This window comes from Diceros bicornis, chromosome 26 (genome assembly GCF_020826845.1).
Source record: "Diceros bicornis minor isolate mBicDic1 chromosome 26, mDicBic1.mat.cur, whole genome shotgun sequence".
Taxonomy (NCBI): domain Eukaryota; kingdom Metazoa; phylum Chordata; class Mammalia; order Perissodactyla; family Rhinocerotidae; genus Diceros; species Diceros bicornis.
Window position 1 is genome coordinate 9,388,005 of NC_080765.1, and position 9,157 is coordinate 9,397,161.

Sequence of the window (9,157 nt, forward strand, 5' to 3'; positions counted from 1 at the left end):
TTTTCAGTCGATTCTGTTTATTTTGGCTAGCTACTCTTTCGTGTGGTTTTCCCCTCACCATTTGCCATTAAAAATTTATTATTCAAAATTCACCAAGTAAGTGAAGGTAAAAGAAATTTAAACTTTAAAATGATGCTTTTTATATGCTTGTAGCATTTATACTGCTGAAGTCATTAAAGCTTAAAACTTTGGGATATCCTGTATTACATAATGGTGTTAATAAATTGGACTTCTTATTTTACAGTGTTGCTGGAATTGCCTGTAGAGGTTAACAACTAAGTATGATATTGGTCTAAAATAGATATTCTTTATGACATGTATCATGAGAGACAGAGAGAGAGAGGTTAGGGGCAATGAATGTCATCATGTCATTCTTAAAAAACTATTAAAACTATTTTAGCTACCTATTAATATGTTCAAATAGTTTCATATCAATTAACCTACTTCACATTATTAGATACAGCCCCTAAGACCTTTTAAAATATACTGTTGGATTCAGCTCATGCTCTTTTTGGGAAAAAAAAAAAAAGTAATCCTATTCTTTTGTAACATGGGATTGCTTTTCCTTTTGTTTGTACTTCCTATATCAGGAGGAGATTTGGACATCAAGGATTTGAGTCCTTTGCAGATTCAGCTACATAGCTTTCTACCTTTTGAGTTGTTCTAGAGAGAATTATAAACAGTAGAAATTATTTCCTTAAAAAATGTTCAAAAAAATTCATTTGTGCAACTTCTGAATGTAGAACCTTTTATAGGATAATTCTTTCCGGGTTTTCTGTCTTTTGTTCTTTTCTTCCTGTTTAACCAATTTAGGTAATCTATTTTTTTCTTCCAAATTGTCCTTTACTTGAGTATTTTCAAGTTTTTTACTGTTGTTTATTATGTCTATTACTTTAAATTATTTTAAATTTCTGGATCTATTTTCAGAGAGTTTTCCAAGAATTGGTATCTCTTTTGTATTGATTAGCACAGAGATTTGTTTATCACTTGTTTATTTTTTTCCAAAGATAAAGCTTTAGATTTGTTTAATTCAATTTTTTCTTTTCTTCTCTGACGAGAGAGAAAACAAAACTCTCACAGTTATCATCTTCTAACATCAAGATGACATGGAAACTACTGTAAAATAAATGGAGAAGGGGAACGTTCCAATTCTAATTACAAAAGGAGAACTAAAAACGGATGGAGCTCTATTTTTTAGGATGTGGATAAAAGTGCTGTAATAGAGACACCAAAACAACAGGGCCTTAAAAAATCATAGATGATTATTTCTCATAAACCCACCTGGGAAGCTCCAAAGGAGTTAGAAAACTAGGGTCCTTCTAAATTACTTCTCTACCATCCCTAGGGTGTTTTCCTCATCTGTGTGGTTCAAGATGGCTAACGCCAAATCTGTATTTCAACCAGCAGTAAGAGGGAAGAAGGAAGTCCGCAGATGCCCTTTCTTTTAAGGGCACAATCCAGAAGAGGCCCAAGTCACTTCTGCTCACATCCCACTGGACAAGTTTTAGTCATATGACCACTACTATCTACAGCAAAGACAGGGAAATGAAGTCTTTATTCTGGGAGGGCAATGTTCCCAGCTAAAGATTGGAGATTCTATTAAAATTTAGAAGTGGAGAGCAAATATTGGAAGATAACTAGCAGTCTCTGCCACAGGAGATAAGAGAGGATGCGAGATGGTCATAGAAAATGCCAGCCACACGAGTGAAGCAGATTGTGATGTTAATCACGAACCTTAGGGCCAGCCCTGTGGTGTAGTGGTTAAGTTCAGCACAATCCACTTCAGCAGCCTGGGTTCTCAGGTTCGGATCCCGGGCACAGACATACACCACTCGTCAGCCATGCTGTGGCGGCAACCCATGTATAAAGTAGAGGAAGGTTGTCACAGATGTTAGCTCAGGGCTAATCTTCCTCAAGCAAAAAATGAGGAATATTGGCAATAGGTGTTAGCTTAGGACTAATCTTTCTGAGCCAAAAAAAAAAAATCATGAACCTGCCCCCAACTCATCGAGTTAGACTGTAGATAGCATGGAATTTTATTTATTTTCTTCATTTCCCCAGAGGACAAAATTTAATCTTCTAGGGATGGGAGTGGAAATGATAAACAGTAATAGCTACCCAGATATGCTGCATAAAGCTGGAGACAAGGGAATCTAACGGTTCTGATTATAGATTTTCATGTTTTTCAATTTATTTGAAAAACATAATAATTTATGTATGGTGTAACAAATCAAACAATAAAAATAGAGAGAGAGTTAATTCCCCTGCCCCCATATTCCAAAGTAACAAATATAAATAGCCTAGTATCTATTCTTCCATGTAATTCTCCTGCCTCTATGTGATCATACAAAATCATACAAAGACTATTCACATTTAATAATTTTATTTATTTATTTATTTCCGCCAAAGCCCCAGTAGATAGTTGTATGTCATAGCTGCACATCCTTCTAGTTGCTGTATGTGGGACATGGCCTCAGCATGGCCGGAGAAGTGGTGCATCGGTGCGCACCTGGGATCCAAACCCGGGCCGCCAGCAGCGAAGCGCGCGCACTTAACCGCTAAGCCGCTAAGCCACGGGGCCGGCCCACCATTCGCATTTAATATGGTTATTAATGTGGCTGGGTTAAATCTCTCATCCTGCTTTTGCTTTCTATTTTTTTCTTTGTTCTTCTTTTTGTCCTTTCTTGCCTTCTTTTGGATTAATTGAATGTTTTTTGATTCCTGTCTTAGCCCGTTTGGGCTGCTATAACAGAATATCATAGACTGAGTGGCTTATAAACAACAGAAATTTATGTCTCACAGTTCTGGAGGCTGGGAAGTCCAAGATCAAGGTGCCAGCAGATTCAGTGTCTGGTGAGAGCCTGGTTCCTGGTTTACAGATGCAGATCTTCTCACTGTGTCCTCACATGGTGGAAGTGGGGAGGGAGCTCTCTGGGGTCTCTTTTATAAGGGCACTAATCCCATTCATGAGGGCTCCACCCTCATGACCTAATCACCTCCCAGAGGCCCCTCCTCCTAATACTATCAAATTAGGGGGTAGTTTTCAACATATGAGTTTTGGGGGGACACAAACATTCAGTCTATAGCAATTCCATTTTATCTCCTTTGTTGGCTTATTAGCTGTAACTCTGTTTTATTATTTTAGTGGTTGCTTTAGATTCATAGTAACCATTTTAACTTATCATAATCTGTCTTCAAGTGATACCGTAAGACATCATGTATAGCCCTCTCTGGCATTCTGTCCTGAGAACTCTGACTCCTTTGATCTCCCTGGGATCTCAGGTCCAGCTCCTCAACTCAGGGAGTCCACTGGACTTCACCTGGGTTACCTTCTTTGTGCCTAAGCCTGAAAACTCTCCCAACACTGTAAGCTGGGGCAATCATAGGGTTCCTTCATTTATTTCCCAGCTCTCAGGGATCACTGTTCATTTCCTGATGGCCAATGTCTCACAAATAATTGTTTCACGTATTTTGTCTGTTTTTTTTTTTAAGGTGGAAAGGTAAATCTGGTCCCTGTTACTCTATCTTCACTGCAAACAAAAGTTCATCTTAATTTTTGAAAGATATTTTCACTAGGTATAGAATTATAGGTCCACAGGGTTTTTTTTTCTTTTAGCACTTAAAAAAACGTCATTCCATTTTCTTCTGACTTGCAGAATTTCTTCTTCTGCATAGAAGTTGCATTTTTTTTACTATTTTTATTTTTATGCTTCCATATTAAGAATTTTAGAAAATTAACAGTAAACTAAACCCAAAGAAATTGAAGGAAAATGATAACAAGACTGGAGGATAAATTGATAAAATAGAAAAATAAATAAAAGTAGAGAGGATCAAAATTTCAAAAGATCTAGCTGTGAAAGGCAAAATTATATCACTTATAGAAGATATAGGAGAATATCTTCATGATTTTAGAATGGGGAAGATGCTTTTCTAAGAAAAACCCAAAAATCATTAACTATAAAGGAACAGATTGGTAAGATTGTATCAGGAGTAAGGAAACCATAAAGAGAATGAATGAACTAGCCATAGAGTAGGAGAAGCTGTCTATAATATGCATAATTTACAAAGACTTATCTGCAGAATTAAGAATTCCTACAAATCAGTAACAAAAAAGCAGATGATGCAATAGAAAAAAGAAATGATCAAAAAACTTGAACAGGCATTTTCCAGAAGAGAAAGTTCAAATGGACAATTAAGGATACAAAAGGTGTTCAACTTCAGTAACAATCAAGGAAGTGCAAATTACAATCCAGGAGGTTGACACTGGCAACACCATGGACAAGCAAGGCTGTAAAAACCACTGGAAGGCTCGTTGCTGTTGAGAGTGGAAATTAATACAACTACGTGGGGCAACATTTTGGTATTCTCTAGTAAAGTTGGACATGCATATACCCAGTGCCCCAGCAATTCCACCTTTAGGTATATTCTGATGATGAAAATAATAAGAATAATAAGAAGTTTTCACATATTGAGGTATATGGGGAAGCCATTCTGGCTTCAATCTGATTCAGCTAAAACTTGTTTTTCCAGGAGCAGCCTGACACCAAACATGCACTGTACCTCTGCTTCAAACATTTTTCCAAAGCAAAGAATGCACTCTTTATTTATTTTTTTTTTTCTTTGGTGAGGAAGATCAGCCCTGAGCTAACATCCATGCCAATCCTCCTCTTTTTGCTGAGGAAGACTGGCCCTGAGCTAACATCTGTGCTGATCTTCCTCCACTTTATGTGGGAGGCCGCCACAGTATGGCCTGACAAGCGGTGCATCGGTGCGCGCCTGGGATCTGAACCCAGGCCGCCAGCAGCGGAGCGCGCACATTTAACCTCTATGCCACAGGGCCAGCCCCAGAAAGCACCCTTTAAAGATAGGGATGTAATGTCTCCCTCTCTCTGACGCTGATACCAGTACTTCTTTGAAGATAAGCTTTTCTTCCTAGAGAACTAAGGTCAAAGTAACCTGCTGTGCATGTGCTAAACTGTGGCAAAACATCTCCTTGTGACTTTGGGGGAAAAAATGTATTCCTGCCATGCTTGATGTATGTTCTTGGTTCTGAAATGGTATATAACCATGCCATAAATCATGCTTCCCTGGAGTGCTCTCTTCCCTGCAGAAGACTAGTCCTTAGCTCAATAAATATTACTCTACCTTTCTTATCTATAGATTGGTTATTGATGATTTGAGTCAACACTGTTGAGCAGGATTTCTTGACCTCAGCACTAATGACATTTGCGGCCAGATAATTTTTCATGGCAGGGAGGCTGTCCTGTGCGTTGTAAAATGTTTAGCAGCGTCCAGATGCCAGTAGCACCCTCCACAGTTGTGACTACCAAAAATGTCTCCAGACATTGCCAGATGTCCCTTGGGGAAGGGAAGAGCAGACTTGAGAATCACTGTTTAATCCAATCAAGTAGCTTATGCAAATTGGGCAGGGAGTTACAGCCTCAATAGACTAGAGATTTAGATAATAAGCAACTTGAATCCAGAGTATGTGCCTTGCAAGGTTGACTCTGCTTTCCTTCTTCCATAGCTGAACCTGGGCCATCTCCCATGGGAACTGAGGGGGTTCCTTCAGCACCTCCACTTGGAGAGCTGGACTTGGAATCCCTAAAGCAACTATAAAACAAGGCTTTTTACTCATGCCTGTGAGAAATATTGCCCTGGAGAGCAGCTCCGGATCTCAGGTTCAGCCTCAAATCTCTTTCTAAATATGGAAACTCACCCAGGTGATAAGATAGCCCCAAAATTTCTTGAGAAAATTAATAACAATTTAACAAGCAGTCAATGACAGGACAGTTAAAATAACCCAATGCCAAGACTATAAAAAGTCCCAGATTTCAGTCATGTGAACCCCTGGTATCATCAAGCTTCAACTGAGGAATCAATGTTCCATAATGAAATCTCTTAGAAACATTTAAATAACCAAATATCTTAACCGTAACTTGGAAAAAATTCAGCACAGCCCCACATAGTTGGTTCTTGGGTACCCAGGTAGAATCTGCCTTCTTTCTTCTAAAGCCTGCACTGTCTTCCATTAAAACTAATACTTCCTTCAGCACCTCCAAGTTGGGTTAATTCTCCTCTGAGGCTACTGTGTTCCCATTTTTCCAAAATCCCAACAAGTCAACTGTATATCTAAAAACACCACAGCAGATATAAGGAGCTCAGAAGTCACCACTCTATCCTAACAAGTAAAAAGCTGAACAAACTGAAAAAGCAACTCCTCTCAGATCCATCAGAGAAGTGAGGTCACAGAGTAAGCTGCTGGCCCCAAAATTGGAGATATAGAAAGGCAGATCCTGAGACTCACAACTTGCCAGAGGACAAACCTCCCAAATGAACAGTCCAGGTTAAGAAAACCTAAACTGCAATTGATGGACTGCTGGTGGCTCCATGTGGACAAGCTGGAGAGTCAGAGGAGAGTCAGAAACTCGGGGTCCCTCCCCCACTTTTGTGAGTTTTACCTCCAGGAGTTCCACCAGGTTCTCACAGCAAATATAAGGGGAAATCCCTTCATGCTTCCTGTGGGGGGAGGGGAAAAGTAACCATTTTGAAACACACCAGAGCATTCTGTTCTTCTTAACAAGTCCTACCCTCAGGAGAAACTAGTTAGCTAGAGCCTAACCTACTGGGGTTTTATCAGAGCCTAACTGACCCGGGGAAGGGAAATAACAAACTGCAGCCCACTCTGTGACCAGAAGCCAGGCAAGGAAAGGGTTAAAGAAAATCTGATCCATAACTAATCATAGTCTGTCAAATGTTTTCCAGACAAGGAGAAAACTGAATGTGCTCATTTTTGCAGATGTTGCCATCCTACTGTGAAACTTACATGGTTGCAGCAGGAATCCTGCAAATTGCTCCGGCTGTAAGCATCCAAAAGTTACCTTGGACCTGTTATGTAATGGCATGTTGCATTGAGCTCGTTATGTAATAGCATTGAACTCATTATATAATGGTCTGTACATGCACCCTGATTAGGCCTAGTTGTTTCACAGTTGTAACGTATCCTCTGCACTCTGGGGTATAAAGTCTCCAATTGCAGTAAGCTGGGGGGGGGCAGTGACAAGGCTTTGGGAGCTATCCCCGGTGTTCTCCATTGCTTGTGCGAGCAATAAACCTTTTTTCTTCACCCACTTCAGCCTTCGTTGCGCTTTTCCGCTCTGCACTCACCAAGAGACGGACCCATTGAGTTCGGTTACATAACAACACTATCCCACCTAAGCAGGGAGGGGGACTGAGAAGCACTTGTGAAGCTCATAATGATCTCAATAAAAATACCACTTGTTGGGGCTGGCCCGGTGGCGCAAGCAGTTAAGTGCGCGCGCTCCGCTGCGGCGGCCCGGGGTTCGCTGGCCCGGATCCCGGGCGCACACCGACGCACTGCTTGGCAAGCCATGCTGTGGCGGCGTCCCATATAAAGTGGAGGAAGATGGGCACAGATGTTAGCCCAGGGCCGTCTTCCTCAGCAAAAAAAGAGGAGGATTGGCAGATGTTAGCACAGGGCTGATCTCCTCACAAAAAAAAAAAAAAAAATACCACTTGTTTTCTTTCCCTGGAATTAAAAACAAATTGATTATAATTTGGAAAAGAAGAAATAAGAATAGCCACATAACACTCAGAAGACAGCCAGATGCCAACATATTAGAACGTATATACAGCCTCTGTCATTAGACCAAGACACTGGCCTACTCATAGATAGCAGGGCACAGAAGCAGAAGAGAAAATCCAGAAACAGAATCAACTGCAGATGCAAAACAAGTACACAAGGAAGACAGCATCTCAAGCCAGTGAGAAGGATAAAGGGCTTTTTAATATGTGATGCTGGGACAACTGGCTGGCCTTACAGAGAGAGAGAAAATTAGATCTCATTCCTCATACCATTTGCCCAATAGATTTCAAATGAATCCGAGATTTAAATGTAAAATAAAAAATGAAACCATACATGTATTAGAAGAGAACATGAGGAAATTCTTCCATAACTGGGAATAGGGAAAACTTTCCTATGACTCAAAATCCAGACACGACAGTGGGAAAGATTAATAAATTTGGCTGAATAAAAGTGGAAAACATTTACACAGCATAAAACAGCATGACTGGAATAAAAAGACAAATGACTTGCTGGGGGAAATATTTGTGACGGATGTCACAGACAAAGGGGTACTATGCCTAACACAGAAAATGCTCCTAAAATTAGAGAAGAAAAGGACAAAAAGCCTAGATAAACATGGACACTGGATATGAACAGACAGTTTACAGAAAAATGAAAGCAAATTCTCTTAAACATATGAAAAGTTGCTCAAGCTCATTCATTATAAGAGAGACACAAGGAGAGACCATTTCTCACCCACCAGATTGGCAAAAATTCAACAGTTTGACAACACAGTCAAAAAATACTCCTTAATTGCCTTTGGAAGATCCTAGGAGACCAAGTCATTATTTTGAAAATGGGTAGATATAGGGGGAAAAAGTCAAACATTTATCTTGTCTTTCTTATATAAATAGTACCCTTAGGTAACTAAATAACTGATAAAGGGGAATCAATAAATTAAGAATTGACAGAATTATAATATTTATCATTTTGCAATCCCTAATGAACCCTTAGGCAATGATCACCAATGATTGCTGACATCTTTTCTAAAAAATAAGAAAACCAGACATTCTGTTCATCTATATGGTTGTACACAACATCAGCTATGAGTAATCTTGGAAAAAAACCCAAAAACCTAAGTCTGACCAAGCCTCTGGATCTAACTCCCAGATTACAGGAAAAACAAGGGGCAGCAGAAAAATATGTCAAATAATACCACAATGAGACAACTGGCAAAATCCAGGCTGTGGGAAATTCTACACCGTCTTCCACACTTACAATAGCTTCTCCACTGGCCTTCTCCCTCCCTCTGGGTTTTTATTATTGTTATTCTCATTTTTCAGGTGTGTAAACTGAGGCTCAGAGAGCTAACGCACCGAACACTTTGAGATGTAGGAGAAACTCAAATTAATGACTTGTCCCAATCATACAGATCAGAAGTGGGGACGCTGGAATTTGACTTGATCACCTTGTTTTGAAATGGCCCCCGCCACCTGATTTGCTTCTTGATTCCCCCCAAATAGAAGCCACGCAGGCCCCTGAGTGCCTGATGGCTGCCAGTGTCTTGCATCA